The 16163-nt window shown below is 38.4% G+C and overlaps 1 non-coding gene across 1 annotated transcript; it reads right to left on the bottom strand.

The window, feature by feature from the left end:
• Window positions 1-15776: 15776 nt before the first annotated feature.
• Window positions 15777-15884, bottom strand: LOC112760078 (small nucleolar RNA R71). Its single transcript, XR_003180534.1, has one exon. It is a non-coding gene; the product is annotated as a small nucleolar RNA R71 (small nucleolar RNA).
• Window positions 15885-16163: the final 279 nt, after the last annotated feature.

The following is a 16163-nucleotide window of genomic DNA, read 5'->3' as shown; positions in this document are numbered from 1 at the left end:
TATTTATTCAAAGGAAAGTGCAAATATATACATGTGGGAATTTTTCATCCCTTTATGTCGAATAGTGTTTGAGTCTCAATTTGGTGCCTCATTAAAAAACCTTTTCAGGAAAAAGAGTGCATCTAATGGTGAGATCTTTTACTTTTCTAGCTGTAGTACCTTCTTAGGTTGCAGGCATGCCATGATCTGGGAAGCTCTCGTCCATCGAGTTCGGACAGTCTGTAGTAGCCCTTCCCGAGTACTTTTACAACTCGGTAGGGTCTTTCCATTTTGCTGCCAACTTTCCTTCTCCTGGTCGAGTTGTTCCAATATCATTTCGGATTAGGATGAGGTCATTCTCCATGAAACTTCTTGGCACTACCTTTTGATTATATCTGGAAGCCATTCGACGTTTTAGTGCTTCTTCCCTGATCCGAGCTCTTTCCTGAATTTCAGCTAGTAGGTCGAGTTCTTCCTTCTGAAGTTGAGAGTTGGCCTTTTCATTGTAGTGGACTACTCTGGGTGACCCTTCCTCGATCTCTACTGGGATCATTGCATCCACTCCGTATGCTAGTCGAAAGGGTGATTCATTTGTCGTGGAATGTGGCGTTATTCGATATGCCCATAGGACCTGCAGAAGTTCTTCGGCCCAAGCTCCCTTTGCATCTTGTAGTCTCCGTTTTAACCCTGCCAATATGACTTTGTTGGCAGCTTCGACCTGTCCATTGGCTTGAGGGTGTTCGATGGAGGTGAACTGGTGCTTTATATTCAATTCGGCTACTAGTCTCCTGAAGCCTGTGTCTGTGAATTGAGTGCCATTATCTATGGTTATAGAGTATGGGACCCCGAACCTCGTGACAATGTTCCTGTATAGGAATTTCCGACTTCTTTGAGCGGTGGCACTGGCTAGGGGCTCTGCCTCAATCCATTTTGTAAAATAGTCTACTCCGACTATGAGGAATTTTACTTGTCCTGATCCCTGGGGAAAGGGTCCGAGAAGATCAAGTCCCTATTTTGCAAATGGCCAGGGCGAGGTTACACTGATGAGCTCTTCTGGCGGGGCAATGTGGAAGTTGGCATGTTTTTGACATGGTGGACATGTCTTTACAAATTCTATAGCTTCCTTCTGTAGGATTGGCCAATAAAATCCCGCTCGAAGTACTTTTTTGGCAAGAGCTCGTTGATGAGCGGATAATTTATACGCTTTTTGGCATTGTTTTTAGTATGTTTTTAGTAGGATCTAGTTACTTTTAGGGATGTTTTTATTAGTTTTTATGTTAAATTCACATTTCTGGACTTTACTATGAGTTTGTGTGTTTTTCTGTGATTTCAGGTATTTTCTGGCTGAAATTGAGGGACTTGAGCAAAAATCAGATTCAGAGGTAGAAGAAGGACTGCTGATGTTGTTGGATTCTGACCTCCCTGCACTCAAAGTGGATTTTCTGGAGCTACAGAACTCAAAATGGCATGCTTCCAATTGCCTTGGAAAGTAGACATCCAGGGCTTTCCATAAATATATAATAGTTCATACTTTGGCCGAGTTTAGATGACGCAAAAGGGCGTTGAACGCCAGTTCTACGCTGAAGCCTGGAGTTAAACGCCAGAAACACGTCACGAACCAGAGTTGAACGCCAGAAACACATTACAAACTGGCGTTCAACTCCAAGAATGACCTCTCCACATGTAAACTTCAAGCTCAGCCCAAGCACACACCAAGTGGGCCCCGGAAGTGGATTTCTACATCATTTACTTACTTCTGTAAACCCTAGTGACTAGTTTAATATAAATAGGATTTTTTACTATTGTATTGGAAATCTTTTGATCAGTTTTATGCTATCTTAGACTTTCATGGGGGCTGGCCATTCGGCCATGCCTGGACCATTATCACTTATGTATTTTCAAACGGTAGAGTTTCTGCACTCCATAGATTAAGGTGTGGAGATCTGTTGTTCCTCATGATTTAATGCAAAGTACTACTGTTTTTCTATTCAATTCAACTTATTCCGCTTCTAAGATATCCATTCGTTCGAGATAAGCCTCAATGTAGTCCCTGAAGTTGCACTCGAGCCTCAAAGTAGTCCCTGAACTTAAAAGTTCCTCAGAGTCATCCCTGAACTTGCACTCCGGGACTCAAAGTGGTCCTTCCGGCCATTTCAGCACACGTGGCGCAACCGGAAAGCTTAGCTGGCAGCGTTGGTGACACGTGGGACTCACAACGGCTAGCTGATGTGGCAGAGTAAACTCTTCCGACTCAATTTGGTCCCTCAGGGTTAGTTAAAACCCTAATCTCCAAATTTGAAGGCCACATTGTTCACTCTGCTCTCTTCTCGTTGGTGCTGTGTTCTTCTCTTCTCCCTCTCTGAAACCCGCCGGTTATGGCTACCACGAGCAATGCAGCTGGGAGCTCGAACAACCCACGATCATTTGGAAGCATCATGAGGAGAATGAACAGAAATAGAGAAGCTCGTTTGCCAGAATGGTGTGCCTGCGGGTCGAGACCGGTGCTCCGGTGGTCAGGGACGGATTCTAATCCAGGGAGACCATTCCTGGGTTGCCCAAACTACAATGTAAGTGTTGTTGTTGTTGAATGCTGTATTGGAGGATATAAATTTTTCTGATTGATTTTTTTTTATGTGCAGACCATTGGGAAGAAATGGTGTGGATTATTTTTGTGGGTTGATAAAGTTTTGGAAGATGCCATGCCATGTGATGATAGAACAAGATATTCAGTTGATGATGAAGAATGGAAGATGAAGATGGCTTGGAAATTTGGTAAATTAGAAGCTGAATTTAGGGTTCTAAAAATGGGGGGAATTTTGATGTTTGTGTTCATGCTGCTGATTGTAATTGGTGTTCTTGTATTAAAGCTAGATAGACAGCAGGGTCAACTGTATCTAGCAAAAAACAAATGACATGCATGTTATATGCATTCCTTGTTCATGTAGTTGTTCCTATCCTTTTGTTTGAAAGAAATGAAAATTAAGGTGTTTGATTATATGCATACTTCTATTCCTGGACTTCTTTTCAATGAAATAGAAATGGACAGCACTTGAACTAGTCTTAGATTTGTAACAGAGGATAATATATAAAGAAAAGGCTGAGAAAACTCAATTGAATAAAATCATAATTCATAATTCATATTCATATTGGTAATGTTTGATTCAAAAAAGGCATTATAGAGCCAAAACACCAGCAAAATAGATACAAAAAAACAGCCTGCTTTCCCTAAAATCCCCAACACTGGGACAATCTTTTAGACATTGTAAACAACATCAGCAAAATAGATACAAAAAAACAGCCTGCTTTTCCTAAAATCCCCAACACTGGGACAATGTTTTAGGCATTGTAAACAACTTCAGCAAAATAGATACAAAAAAACAGCCTGCTTTCCCTAAACATAATCATCTTAATCTTCATTTTTTGTGTCTGGGTGCCTTGAATCCAGGATTGGGCACAAACTTCATGAAATTTGCAAGCCTTGTAGCAGTTCCCTGTGTTGCACCTTGCATAGGGTTAGGTGGGGGATTCCTTGATGTATGACTACTTCCTGGTGGGGTAGCAGCAGATGGGGTGGTTACTGGTGGATTGCTACTTCTTGAAGCTGGTTTTTCACAACCCTTGGCTAACTTTCTTTTTAAAGGGAGCTTTGGCGGCCTAACAGGTGAGGGTAGAACCTATCAGCCAAGAAATGTAATATAGTTAGTAAACTATATAAGGATGTGAGTATGATAAATTTAAAATCATATAAGCTCGTGAACCTGTTGAGAGTCATCAGTTGCTTCCGAGGGTGGTTGACTTTGGTCAAGATTGATTTCGGTTGGGGCTTCTGGGACAGGGGCAGCAGAGTTGGCCTGACCTTCACCACCATTAGCAGCAGTGGGTTGTGCAGCGGCAGCCTCTGCAGCAGCAGCTTCTGCAGCTGCAGCAGCCTCTTCGGCAGCAGCCCTCTTTGGACAGTTCCTTCTCGTGTGTTCTGCTTCGCCACAACAACGACATCGACCTTTTTTATATATTCTTTTCATCTTCGTCTTTAACTTCTTACTCCCACTTGGCTCCTCATCAGCATCTTTTCTTCTTTTTTTCTTGAGTGGTCCGGGCTTGTTTCTAAATTTTGGTGCTTGTGGTCTGTTATATGGTGACTTTTCCCATAGTGCTTGACCTGGAATTGGATTGATATGGAAGGCATATGTGTTGTTATATGCTTCCATGGTCAACCACTGGTGACAGTAGTCCTCCGGTCTCTTACCAGCCCTTGCCAGTGCAGCACACGCATGCACACATGGCATCCCTAAACAACATTCACACAACAACGAAGACAACAATAGTAAGCCTACAACAAAGGTTGATAATGATAATAAGACTAAGACAATGAATTTAAAAAACAGTACCACTCAATTGCCAGAAACCACATGTGCAGAGCCTCTTTCCCAAGTCCACAACCATGTTGGTCGGCCAGCCATGTACTTCGAACTTCTCATAATCTGCGTCACCAGACCACATCGGGACCCAATTTTTTGATTCTTTCCGTATCTTTTCTAACCTGCTGCGTTGTATAGGAGGTAGAACTCCAGTGTTCGAATTCAGCTTCACCTTGTTCCTAGCTATCGATCTCATTGCATACATTCTGACTTCTTCCAAGAGTGTGATAATAGGCTTAGCTCTAGCATCTTTGATCCTGGAGTTGAAGACTTCACAGGCATTGTTGCAGATGTTATCTATTTTAGGTGCATTACTGAAGAATGCCCGGCTCCAAGAGTCTCTAGGCCACTTGTTCAAATACTCCCAGGCTTCCTTATTAACCCTTTCAATCTTTTTGATGATATCAAGGAAGCCATCTTGGCTAGTACACCTTGCACAATCCCAGAGTAGCCCTCTAAGCTGGAGATCCTTCCATTGCTTGTTGAAGTTCTTCCACAGATGCCAAACACAGAATCTGTGATGCACATCTGGAAAAACCTCCTTAACTGCATTTATAAGGCCCTGTTTCAGATACCAAAGAAGGGGTCAGATAGTTGTTATCGGGCAGAAAATCTGTCCCTACAGTTATATAAGTGACATCAAAATAGTCCCTAGACTTGTTCAAGTGACATCAAAGTAGTCCCTACACTTATGTAAGTGACATCAAACTAGTCCCTACACAGCACTATTACAGAACATTATGCAGAACAGGATAAATGAGTAACAACAGATTGACAGAACATTATGCAGCATATAATCAGTCTAGGATTAATTCTGCATATATAAACAGCAGCCCAGTGTATTAACATCAGATAGATAACTACAATAGATAGGTTGACACTAAATAACTTAGAATTCTTAAGTCACAACCACTGTATAAATAAGTCACAATAGATTAATTTAGCAACTATAGACAGCAGCCATGTGTTATTATCATCATGTTGAAACACACCTAATAGGTAACTAATAAGTAACAATAAGTGACTTGTTATAACTAAGAAGTATTAAGTCACAACCAGTGTATAAACATCATTTTAAGTCACAATAGATTAATTCAACATATATAATCAGCAGCCCAGTGTGTAAACATCATTTTAAATGACAACCTATAAATATTGCATACCTTTTGCATATCTGAGATAAAACAGAGGTTGTTCTTCTTATAATCCCCCAGGTCTTGATGGAGTAATTCCAAGAACCATCTCCAGTTTTCAGTGTTCTCAACAGGGACAATTGCATAGGCAATAACATATATATGATTGTTTGTGTCTTGGCCAATTGCAGACAATATCTGACCACCATGCCGGGTCTTCAGAAAAGCCCCATCCAAGCCTATGAGGGGTCTGCAACCAGCCAGAAATCCTTTTTTACATCCCTCCAAACAGACATACATCTTCTCGAAAATTGGATCATCATCAGGGTTGGGCTGAGGTATAACCCCAACTGTGACAGTGGATCCTGGATTGCTCTTCAGTAGTGTCAGCCCATAATCTCTCACCATGCCATATTGGGCAGCTGCATCACCATACACAACAGATCTAGCATCTCCTAAGGCCCTGGTCAGTGAAGACTTGTTTAGTTCCAGATCACATTTAGTCTTAAAATATTGTGCAGCCTCGGAGTGTCTCAGGTTCGGATATTTTCTTAGTTTCTTCACCAATTTGCAGGCTAGCCACTTCCTATTAGCTAGTCTATTTTTGGTCTCTCTTGCACAGGTGTGGTCATCCATGAATGTCTTGATCTGCCAGCAGTTGTTCTCAGTATTGTTAGAGACATACACAAGCCAACCACAACTCGCATCCTTACACACAGCTCTCATCCTCACGTTATCGTTCTTCTTAAACCAAATCCTTCTACCCTCTTGTATGCAATATTCACGCACAGCCTCTTTGAACTCCATTTTTGTAGTGAAAGTCATTCCAACCTCTAGCCTAAGCTCTCCAAACCTCCCTCCTTCTCTAAATGCAGGGAATACATCATCTGAATCAAATTCTTTCAACTCATCCTCAGAGTTTGGAGGAGTCTTCATTTCTTCCGAGTGCCATGAGTCTCCACCATCAGAGTCATTATAAGGATCATCCTGCATATCATGATAAGGAGTAAATGATGATCCAAACTTAGGAATCGGTCCAAAAATGATTTCATCATCCTCAGAATCTGAGTCTGCACAAACAGGACCATCATCTTCAACCATAACAGACTTCTTTCCTTTTATAAGTTTCTTCCCTGGCTTACTTCTCAATTTCACATTACTCTTTCCTGCTGATCTATCCGGAGGCAAGTCTTCTTCACTGGACACTCCATCACCACCAGGCCTATATGCTTCATCCTCTGCACTATCGTCACTGTCATGGCTGTCTGAGGATCCCTCTGAACTAGACAAAGCAACAAAGGCTGTCTTGGGCTGTTTTCCTTTACCAGTTGTTCTTGCAATATTTCCAGTAGTAGCAGCTCTTGTCAGTGGCCTCCTTCCACATGCTGCTGCTGCTATTTTTACATTCTTACAGCCTCTCTTTGTTTTAGTCTTCTTGGTTTCTTTTTCTTTGGACCAAGGTTTCGGAATTGCTGTGGGTTGGGGCATTTTTGTTGGTGGAATTTTGGGCTTGCTTTTACTGGGTTGGGCCATTCTCTTTGGTGGTGGATTGGGCTTAGGTCCAAGACTTGCAGTGGGTTGGGGGAAAACTTTTCCTGCTTTGTTTTGGTTACCAGCAGCCAATGAGGTATGTGGCTCCTTTGGTTTTGTGGATTCAGTAGTATTCTTTGGTTCAGAAGTTGGATTACATGGTGTTGTGCTGGGAATTGGTTCAGCTGTGGCATTGGTGGTGAATTTTGGGGTGGGGATAATGGTTGGTATCAGCATCACCTCCTTGCCAGAAACCACTGGTTCTGCTTCCTCAATATACACAGGCTCAGATACTCCATGTTCGTAGTACACATGAATAACCCCCTTGTTCTGCTGAGCCAGATAACACATCTCCATCAGTTCATTATCATCTGCTATTGCTCTTAAACCAGTTTGCATAGGCCGATTAGGCACCAGCCACCAACTTTGGCTAACCTTGTCATACCCAATTTTCTTGTGATAGTCTCGGACGAAGAATACATCCAGCATGTCTGTATCAATATCCGGCAACTCACAAGTCTCTCCACCGTTGTAAGACATACTCCCATCGGCCTCTGTGATAAACGACCCTCCATGGTGAAATATAATCGTAATTAACGGATCACCCATCTGCCAATATTTAAAAAAAAAATTAATTGATCACACCCAAAGAATGGATAATGAATGGATAATGAATAATACATTTTTTGTCTTTGTTCCAACACCTATTATTATGTTTTGCTTTTCATGTTTTTTATTTCTAAAAGACATAAAATTTACAATTTATATTTTAATGTTTAAATTTAAAATACTAATAGATATGCCTTAAACAAGATGTATTAAAAATATATATAAAAAGAAAAAAGTTTTTCAAATCTCAGTTCAGTTAGCCTTGTCATTTAGGCTCACGCTTGGCTAACTACACTGAAAAAATATATAAACCCAAAACCAAAAATAACGGGGGCAGCAAAATAATATTTTAGATGCCATAACCATTAGAATGGATGCACAATTGTAGCATTACTTTATTAAGAAAATGGTTGCCAAAACCTAGGCAGTTGCCAAAGTAGAATAATTATTTTGATAAGAAATTACTTGTAGAATCTATCTGAACAAACCCGTGGAATTTCAGAAAAATATTCCAAAGACTTAGCAGTCAATATTTACAAAATTAATTTTTTTTAGATAGTCTGTACAAACTCAACCAAAAACCAAAAAAGAGCACACACCAACTATGAATCACATGATTTTATCAAATCACAATAATTACACTTTAAACCACAACAACTATGACACACAAAAGAGCACACACACACAAGATAAACCAACCACTCCTAACACTACTCATAGAACAGAATAATGTATACTATTATAAAGCGGCATACACTAATTTTATGATTACTTTTGCATATATTGGTGTATAAAGTGGCATGCTTCCAGAAATGGAAATTGAAAAGAAAAATTCATACACTAATTTTATGATTACTTTTGCATATTTTTAGTGGTTTCTATGTTGTAACTATATACTTAAACTCACCATTTTTAGCTAAAAAACCACAATAAGAAGGATGACTTAGGAATGATGCAATGCCCAACCTGATATGGAGGTTGCAAAATTCTAAACCAAATAGGTACAAGTGTAGAATTGATATAAATTAACAAGGCAATTCAAACCCTGCTACATCAAAGTTCAAAAAGTTAACCTTGGTCATTAAAGACAATCGACTACTATTATTGACATAATTTGTAATTATTATGGAATAAATTTTTTGGTTTAAAAAATCAGACTGAAAATTGTAAGGTGAAAATTATAAGTATTGAAAGTGCCAATCGCCACAGATTCTAGTGTTATTGATAAATGTTTACTTAGTTTTACATAGTTAAAATTGACTCTCATGCTTTCACCATGTTCTTTCCTAATGGAGGTGCTAGCTTTAAGTCATGCGATCATATGAGGCTGACTCATAGCTTATTATCAATTTAGCAGAGTATTTTTGACATTTTTAATAGAACTCTAGAGATATTTGATAATGGAGCTGATATTATATAAGTGCTGACTATATTTGTATCACAAGAACCATTTTCAAACACTAACTAGGTGTGCTTAACTATGAGTGAAGCTATTTATTTTTGGATAAGCATGGACATTCGAAACCAAAATGATTGATGAGGAAAATAGAATCAGAAGACAAAAGGATACAATTGTGCCTACATGCCATAAATAAAATATTTGAAAAGAAGATCATTGACAAAAACTAATGTACCTGAACCTACAATTCTTGAGCAGAAAACTCCAGCAAGGCACCTAAGAGTCTCCTCTTGAATATAGGCAATGCTTCCTCACGCCTTCAAGACATTCAAGAATAGTAATAATATACATTAGGACCTTTTTTTTCGATTCGAAAAAGTGTAGTCATTGGAAACTTTTTGGCAAAAAAAAAGCTAACCAGTATCATAATTGTGTATTCTAAGAGAAAAATAGTTAAATGAAGCACATAAAGAACAGAAGCACATTTCAGCTAAACTTCAGATAATGGCTTATCATCGTTTAAAACCATTCATGAATTTTCTCTTCTACAATTTTCATCATCACTCTCACTAATCAGTCAAGTTCAGAATCCATTATCAGAGTTACAAAAAAATTCAACTCCCTAAAAATCTTTACTTCTACTGTGATCATGCAAACTCTGTTAAACAAATACATTGATCAGAGTCATTCTCCTCAAACACATTAACAGTTTGGAAACTCCTCCACTAAGAACAGTAAACCCTAACACATATAGAACACGTTTTTATATCATCAAAACACAAGAAACACTCCTACTCTACAATTTTGCTTGGCCAAACCACTACGAAAGCCAATAATGATCAAACCCTAACACAGAGAAAAGAACAGAGGCGTTCATACCCACCAATTACAATCGAAAAAAAAGCTTGAACTTTGTGAATATTAGATGAATAACAACATCAAAAAACAGAGGAACCACATTTTTTTTTCATTTTTGGCTTACCTCTTTCAGAGAAACAAGGCTGCCCAACTTTGTGTATGAAGGAGAGGAAAGCAACGATGCTCCAGAGCCAACGTCTTCCACTGAAATCGGTCCGGTTAATGGAGGAGCACATGCGTCATTGGAGATTGACGGAGGGAGAAGAAGAAACCACACTCTGTGTTGTGTTTGTTTTGTGTGTAGAGAGGAGGGAGACAAAACGTTATGGAAACGTTGAGGGAGGGACGTAGTGAGCGTGAAACGACGTCGTTTCATGTCATTTTGGCGCCACAGCCAAAACGACGTCGTTTCTGTGAGTCCCAGGTGTCAACCACGCTGCCAGCTAAGCTTTCCGGTTGCGCCACGAGTGCTGAAATGGCCGGAAGGACCACTTTGAGTCCCGGAGTGCAAGTTCGGGGATGACTCTGAGGAACTTTTAAGTTCAGGGACTACTTTGAGGCTCGAGTGCAACTTCAGGGACTACATTGAGGCTTATCTCCCATTCGTTCCCAAGAACATGATGAATGTGATGATTATGTGACGCTCATCATCATTCTCACTCATGAACGCGTGCCTGACAAACACTTTTGTTCTACATGCAAACAAGCTAGAATGAATATCTCTTAGATATCTAATACAGGGGACCGAGTTCGAGTTATTAGTATCTTCATGGTATAAGTTAGAACCCATGGATGGCCATTCTTGAGATCCGGAAAGTCTAAACCTTGTCTGTGGTATTCCGAGTAGGATCTGGGAAGGGATGGCTGTGACGAACTTCAAATTCACGAGTGCTGGGCGTAGTGACAGACGCAAAAGGAGGGTGAATCCTATTCCAGTATGACCGAGAACCTCCAGATGATTAGCCATGTCGTGACAGAGCATTTGGACCTTTTTCACAAGAGAGGATGGGATGTAGCCATTGACAACGGTGATGCCCTTACAGAAAGCTTGCCATGGAGAGGAGTAAGACTGATTGGATGAAGACAGCGGAAAAGCAGAGATTCAGAGGAACGAAAGCATCTCTATACGCTTATCTGAAATTCTCACCAATGAATTACATAAGTATTTCTATCTTTATTTTCTATTTATTTATTATTATTATTCGAAAACTCCATAACCATTTGATATCCGCCTGACTGAGATATACAAGATGACCATAGCTTGCTTCATACCAACAATCTCCGTGGGATCGACCCTTACTCATGTAAGGTTTTATTACTTGGACGACCCAGTGCACTTGCTGGTTAGTTGTGCGAAGTTGTGAAGTTATGTTTGGACCATGGTATTGTGCACCAGTTATTTGCGCCATTGCCAGGGAGAAAACGAACAACAAATTTTACAACCTCAGAGTAACAATTTCGCATACCAAATTTTTGGCGCCGTTTCCGGGGATTGTTCGAGTTTGGACAACTGACGGTTCATCTTGTTGCTCAGATTAGGTAACTATCTTTTTTTTTCTTTTCAAAAAAGTTTTCAAAATTCTTTCAAAAATTTTTCTTTATTTTCATTTTTCAAAAAAATTATTTTCGAAAAAAAAATTTTTTTTAAATTATTCTATGGCTTCAAAACTTTCAAGAATGAATTCAAGAGTTTCATGGTAACATGTTGAATCCTATATGGCTGTAAAGCCATATTCAAACTGCTTTGGGATTGGTCTTTGATGAGCGGATAATTTATACGCTTTTTGGCATTGTTTTTAGTATGTTTTTAGTAGGATCTAGTTACTTTTAGGTATGTTTTTATTAGTTTTTATGTTAAATTCACATTTCTGGACTTTACTATGAGTTTTTGTGTTTTTCTGTGATTTCAGGTATTTTCTGGTAGAAATTGAGGGACTTGAGCAAAAATCAGATTCAGAGGTAGAAGAAGGACTGCTGATGCTGTTGGATTCTGACCTCCCTGCACTCAAAGTGGATTTTCTGGAGCTACAGAACTCAAAATGGCGTGCTTCCAATTGCCTTGGAAAGTAGACATCCAGGGCTTTCCAGAAATATATAATAGTTCATACTTTGGCCGAGTTTAGATGACGCAAAAGGGCGTTGAACGCCAGTTCTACGCTGAAGTCTGGAGTTAAACGCCAAAAACACGTCACAAGCCAGAGTTGAACGCCAGAAACACGTTACAAACTGGCGTTCAACTCCAAGAATGACCTCTCCATGTGTAAACTTCAAGCTCAGCCCAAGCACACACCAAGTGGGCCCCGAAAGTGGATTTATACATCAAGTACTTACTTTTGTAAACCCTAGTAACTAGTTTAGTATAAATAGGACTTTTTGCTATTGTATTAGACATCTATGATCTTATGATCTTTTGAACCATCTTTGGATCATATTGATCACGTTTGGGGGCTGGCCATTCGGCCATGCCTAAACCTTCATCACTTATGTATTTTCAACGGTAGAGTTTCTGCACTCCATAGATTAAGGTGTGGAGCTCTGCTGTTACTCATGATTTAATGCAAAGTACTACTGTTTTTCTATTCAATTCAACTTATTCCACTTCTAAGATATCCATTCGCGCTTTAACATGAATGTGATGATCGTGACAGTCATCATCATTCCCCATGAACACGTGCCTGACAACCACTTCCGTTCTACCTTAGATTGAATGAGTATCTCTTGGATTCCTTAATCAGAATCTTTGTGGTATAAGTTAGAACCCATGGATGGCCATTCCTGAGATCCGGAAAGTCTAAACCTTGTCTGTGGTATTCCGAGTAGGATCTGGGAAGGGATGGCTGTGACGAACTTCAAACTCGCGAGTGCTGGGCGTAGTGACAGACGCAAAAGGATAGTAAATCCTACTCCAATACGATCGAGAACCTCCAGATGATTAGCCATGCCATGACAGAGCATTTGGACCATTTTCACAGAGAGGATGGGATGTAGCCATCGACAACGGTAATGCCCTTACAAAAAGCTTGCCATGGAAAGGAGTAATACTGATTGGATGAAGACAACAGGAAAGCAGAGATTCAGAGGAACGAAAGCATCTCTATATGCTTGTCTGAAATTCTCACCAATGAATTACATAAGTATTTCTATCTTTACTTTCTGTTTATTCATTATTATTATTCGAAAACTCTATAACCATTTGATATCCGCCTGACTGAGATTTACAAGGTGACCATAGCTTGCTTCATACCAACAATCTCTGTGGGATCGACCCTTACTCACGTAAGGTTTTATTACTTGGACGACCCAGTGCACTTGCTGGTTAGTTGTGCGAAGTTGTGAAGTTATGTTTGGACCATGGTATTGTGCACCAGTTATTGGCGCCATTACCAGGGAGAGAACGAACAACAAATTGTACAACCTCAGAGTAACAATTTCGCATACCAAATTTTTGGCGCCGTTGCCGGGGATTGTTCGAGTTTGGACAACTGACGGTTCATCTTGTTGCTCAGATTAGGTAATTTTCTTTTTGTTTTATTTTCAAAAAAAAAAATTTCAAAAATTTCTCATCTGTTTTCGAAAATTATTCTAAATTTTTAAGAATGAATTCTAGTGTTTCATGAAGCATGTTGAAGCCTGGCTGGCTGTAAAGCCAGGTCTAATTCTTTTGGATAGGGGCTTCCAACCATCAGCATAGAGGCAAGTTAATTGGAATATCAGCTGTTGCATGCCTGATGTATGTCCTAAAGCTGGCTGGCTATTAAGCCATGCCTAACCCTCAGATTGGAGCTTTGGGCTAATATTGAAAGATTCCTGGAATTCATATTAAAAATTTTGAAATCCTTATTTCTCTTTTTCACATTAAATTTCGAAAAATCCAAAAAAATCATAAAATCATAAAAATAAAAAATATTTTGTGTTTCTTGTTTGAGTCTTGAGTCAATTTCAAGTTTGGTGTCAATTGTATTTTTTCTAAAAATTCTTTGCATTTTTCGAAAATTCATGAATTCATAGTGTTCTTCATGATCTTCAAGTTGTTCTTGGCCAGTCTTCTTGTTTGATCTTCATATTATATTGTTTTGTGTTGTATGGTGTTTTTCATATGCATTCTTGAATTCTTAGTGTCTAAGCACTAAAGATTTCTAAGTTTGGTGTCTTGCATGTTTTCTTTGCATAAAAAATTTTTCAAAAATAAGTTCTTGGTGTTCATCTTGACATTCAAAGTGTTCTTGGTGTTCATCTTGACATTCATAGTGTTCTTGCATGCAGTCATTGTTTTGATCTAAAAATTCTCATGTGTTGAGTCTTTTTCATGTTTTTCTCTTTCTTCATTAAAAATTCAAAAATCAAAAAAATATCTTTCCCTTTTTCACTCATAAATTTTCAAAAATTTGAGTTGACTTTTTCAAAACTTTTTAAAATTTAGTTATTTCTTATGAGTCAAATCAAATTTTCAATTTAAAAATCTTATCTATTTCAAAAATCATATCTTTTTCATTTTTCTTATTTATTTTCGAAAATTTCTAAAAATATTTTTCAAAAATTTTTTTCTTAATTTTATCTCATAATTTTCGAAAATATCTTCAACAATTAATATTTTGATTCAAAAATTTCAAGTTTGTTACTTACTTGTTAAGAAAGATTCAAACTTTAAGTTCTAGAATCATATCTTGTGATTTCTTGTGAATCAAGTCATTAATTGTGATTTTAAAAAAATCAAATCTTTTTCAAAACTAATTTCAATCATATCTTTTCAAAAATATATTTTTATCTTATCTTTTTAAAAATCATATCTTTTTAATCATATCTTTTTAAAACATATCATTGTCAAAAATTTGATTTTAAAATATCTTCTCTAACTTCTTATCTTCTTATCTTTTCAAAATTTATTTTCAAATTTGTTTCAACTAACTAACTAACTTTTTGTTTGTTTCTTATCTCTTTCAAAACCACCTAACTAACTATCCCTCTCTAATTTTCGAAAATCCCTCCCTCTTTTTCAAAAAATTCTTTTTAATTAACTAATTGTTTGAATTTTTAATTTTAATTTATTTCTTCTTTTAATTTTCGAAAATCACTAACCATTTTTCAAAAATAATTTTCGAAAATCCTCCTCTCTCATCTCCTTCTATTTATTTATTCATCCACTAACACTTCTCTCCCATCCAAAAATTCGAACACTACCTCCCTCTCTGTGTTCGAGTTTTTCCTCTTCTCTTCTTTACATTACATTCTTTTCTTCTTCTACTCACACAGGGGAACCTCTATACCTGGGTAAAAAGGATCCCTATTATTATTATTTTTCTGTTCCTTCTTTTTCATATGAGCAGGAGCAAGGACAAGAACATTCTTGTTGAAGCAGACCCTGAACCTGAAAGGACTCTGAAGAGAAAACTAAGAGAAGCTAAAATACAACAATCCAGAGACAACCTTACAGGAATTTTCGAACAAGAAGAGGAGATGGCAGCCGAAAATAATAATAATGCAAGGAGAATGCTTGGTGACTTCACTGCACCTAATTCCAATTTACATGGAAGAAGCATCTCAATTCCTGCCATTGGAGCAAACAATTTTGAGCTGAAACCTCAATTAGTTTCTCTGATGCAGCAAAACTGCAAGTTTCATGGACTTCCATCTGAAGATCCTTTTCAGTTCTTAACTGAATTCTTGCAGATTTGTGATACTGTTAAGACTAATGGAGTAGATCCTGAAGTCTACAGGCTCATACTTTTCCCCTTTGCTGTGAGAGACAAAGCTAGAATATGGTTGGACTCTCAACCTAAGGATAGCCTGAACTCTTGGGATAAGCTGGTCAAGGCTTTCTTAGCCAAGTTCTTTCCTCCCCAAAAGCTAAGTAAGCTTAGAGTGGATGTTCAAACCTTCAGACAGAAAGAAGGTGAATCCCTCTATGAAGCTTGGGAGAGATACAAGGAACTGACCAAAAAGTGTCCTTCTGACATGCTTTCAGAATGGACCATCCTGGATATATTCTATGATGGTCTGTCTAAATTAGCTAAGATGTCATTGGATACTTCTGCAGGTGGATCCATTCACCTAAAGAAAATGCCTGCAGAAGCTCAAGAACTCAATGACATGGTTACTAATAACCAGTTTATGTACACTTCTGAAAGGAATCCTGTGAATAATGGGACGCTTATGAGGAAGGGAGTTCTTGAAATTGATACTCTGAATGCCATATTGGCTCAGAATAAAATATTGACTCAGCAAGTCAATATGATTTCT

This window comes from Arachis hypogaea, chromosome 16 (genome assembly GCF_003086295.3).
Source record: "Arachis hypogaea cultivar Tifrunner chromosome 16, arahy.Tifrunner.gnm2.J5K5, whole genome shotgun sequence".
Classification (NCBI taxonomy): Eukaryota; Viridiplantae; Streptophyta; class Magnoliopsida; order Fabales; family Fabaceae; genus Arachis; species Arachis hypogaea.
This window is presented reverse-complemented; position numbering and strand designations above follow the sequence as displayed.